Here is a 3,304-nt window from a genome sequence, read left to right as displayed (position 1 = left end):
CGAGCTCGCTAATTAGGGTACCTATTGTAACTCGGGAGTATTTGGGTCAGTGTTTGAGTGAGTTTCTATGTGCTCACGCAGGTGCCCGAGAGCTGTGGCTGCACCAAGGGCTAAGCTATTGTGTGTTGTCTCTTCGTGTACAGGTATGTCATTTATTTTTGTCAGAATTATGTTGTATATCATTTTACTTGTATTGTATAGTGTGTTGTTAGGCACTGAATGTGTGCATGCAGCACCTGTTCATTTTTGCCTGACCTTCAACTAGCAAGGTGCCCGAGAGCTGTGGCTGCACCAAGAGCTAACATATTGTGTGTTGTCTCTTCGTGTGCAGGTCGAATAAAAATTATCCAACCATCAGAATTCCAGTTGTGGCAGTGTCCTGTGGCAAGCCGACCGCCGGAGCTGTGCATGTGGATGAGGTGCACGACCTGCGCATGTGAATTTGTTGATGGCTTACTGTAAGTGAATATATACTGTAAACAGTGAAAGTGAATCTAGCATATTCATTAGATACAGGTATTCGTGCTTATTTGTATGTTTTGGATGAATTTGTTTATTGCATTAATTTTTTTGGGTATTTGAATGCACTAAATTACATTGTATTTTAGTGCTCTGTTGAGCCATGGAAGATTCTCAAATCCATAAGACGTGTTATGCTGTGGATTTTAGTGTGGGTAGAGGGAGGGGTGTCCTTCCATTTACACCAATTGTACATTCAGCTCCTGGGAGTAGAGCGTTTGCTAGTCCTGAGTTTGCAAACACTGGGAGGGGTAGGCTGTTTGTTCCACCTGACCAGGGTATCCCACCTCTGTCTTTTGATGTACCATCATCCACAGTACTCGGTGATAATGGGACGCCTCCGAGTCAGCTTAGTGACCTTATTAAGCAGATTGGTTCAGAGATAGGAGAATCTATCAGAGCGAGTTTACTGCAGCCTGGGGTTTCAAGTCTTTCTCCTGCCCGTCCCCCTCACCAACCCCAGCAGTTTCCCCTGCCTGAGCAGTGTGGGTCAACCTTTATTGATGCGTCCAAGCTGAATCTGGTTGTGAAGTCAGATGTTAGTGCTCCACCTCTTTTTAGGGGTGATGGCTCAGATAAGTACTCTGTCCTGGAGTGGGAGGAGTTAATGGAAGTCTACCTAGAGAAGAGGGGTTACACTGGGTCTGGGAATGTTGGGGAGGTGATGTCTAGGCTCATGGGGAGGGCACGTGATGTGACCAAAGTCTGGAAGCGTAACAACCTTGTTGTCACAGATGTTAAGGCGGTGTTCAGTGTTTTCAAGCAACACTTTGGGGATACTGTCTGCTCAGGTATGCCATTAGCTGATTTCTATTCAATCAAACCATATGCTAATGAGGGTCCAATAGATTTCTGGATTAGGCTTAACAAAGCTGCAGAGGCAGCCGAACAGTACCTTGTGAGTGAGGGCAGGACCTTACCCAATCAGTGCTCAGAGTTGGCAGTCATGTTTGTACGCAACTGTCCTGATAAAGAGTTGGCCCAAGTGTTCAAGAGCAAACCCATTCGTGACTGGACAGCCAGTGAGGTACAGGATCGGTTGGATGAACTGTTAAGGGAACGTAAAGCATGTAGAACACAACTTTCACAGCAGGTTGCTGCTGTTTTTGACTGCCCTCAGGAGGGAGTGGGTCCTGTGAAAAGACCTAATGTGTCATCTTTTTCTCAATGTGGCCGTGAACCAGACCAGGCATCATCTGTATCTGAGGGTGGGACATTAAATAAAATTTTGACTTTGTTAGAGAAGGCTCTGGTCAGCAATACTCAGCAATACTCAGTCTGTGAGTGGCACAGTGGTCTAAGGCACTACATCGCAGTGCTAGCTGTGCCACTAGAGATCCTGGTTTGAATCCAGGCTCTGTCGTAGCCGGCCGCGACCGGGAGACCCATGGGGCGGCGCACAATTGGACCAGCGTCGCCTAGGGTAGTGGCGGGAATGGCCGGCTCAGTTCGTAGTGCATGGTGTTTGCAACGCCAGGGTTGTGGGTTTGATTCCCACGGGGGGTATGAAAAAATAAAAATAACGTATGCACTAACTGTAAGTCGCTCTGGATAAAAGCGTCTGCTAAATGACTTAAACATGTTAAATGTAGAGGGCCCCGTAAACAGTTCCACAAATGTCAGCATGAGTGCGCTGACTGTGGAAGCACTAATCACTGGACCAAAGCTCACTGTCAGATGCACCAGCTGTGTGTCAAGTGCTTTTCTCCGGGCCACATGAGCTTTGACTGTAGTGAGGCTGGGCAGCGACAGAACCCTGGATGTGGACAGACTGGCAGGTCTCAGGAAAACTAGAAAGCCTCCGTTCTGAGGAGGGCAATGTGGGGCATTCTTATTTTTCCTCCACTGATGATGATATCCAATCTGTTTATTCTTACTTTTGTGAGTCAGTACCCAAGAACAACACAGTCATTTTTCAGAACACAATGAGAATTACTCAGAATGACAGTTTGTTTTACACCACTGTGCTAGTACAGGATAAAGTTGAGCTGAAGGGGATGTTAGATAGTGGGTCCATGGCTACTACTCTGCGCGCAGATATTGTACCTCGGTTGAGGGAGGCAGGAGTGGTAGAGGGGAACTTTCTAGCTCCTTCAGACATCATCCTGGTGGGTTGTGGTGGGAACAAACTAGCCCAGTGGGCATGTGTGACTTAAAAATTCAACTTTATGGCTTCTGTTATGTAGTCCCAGTGCTTATTGTTGATGGGCAGGTTGATGAACTCATTGTGGGAACTAATGTGTTGAAGTCTCTGATTAGACAGTGAGTTTCTATGTGCTCACGCAGGTGCCCGAGAGCTGTGGCTGCACCAAGGGCTAAGCTATTGTGTGTTGTCTCTTCGTGTACAGGTATGTCATTTATTTTGTCAGAATTATGTTGTATATCATTTTACTTGTATTGTATAGTGTGTTGTTAGGCACTGAATGTGTCCCCTGTCGGTCTGTCCCCCTGTCGGTCTGTCACCTGTTTTTCTGTCTGTGTCCCAGGAGCCAGAGTAAATGCCAAAGACAACAAGTGGCTCACTCCTCTGCACCGGGCCTTGGCTTCCTGCAGTGAGGTACGTGTACTGATACTGTCAGCCCTCACACACACTCCTGTGCATATGTGTTTGACTGTTAAGTGTGTTGTGATTTTTAAATGCACTTTAAACAAAGTTGAACATGATTTGTTCAACTTTGGACTGTGGTCCTCTGTAGCTCAGCTGGTAGAGCACGGCGCTTGTAACGCCAAGGTAGTGGGTTCGATCCCTGGGACCACCCATACACAAAAATGTATGCACGCACGA

Source organism: Coregonus lavaretus, assembly GCF_964263955.1.
Source record: "Coregonus lavaretus genome assembly, contig: HAP1_SCAFFOLD_507, whole genome shotgun sequence".
Classification (NCBI taxonomy): domain Eukaryota; kingdom Metazoa; phylum Chordata; class Actinopteri; order Salmoniformes; family Salmonidae; genus Coregonus; species Coregonus lavaretus.
The sequence above is the reverse complement of the archived record's forward strand: the minus strand, read 5'-3'. Positions refer to the sequence as shown.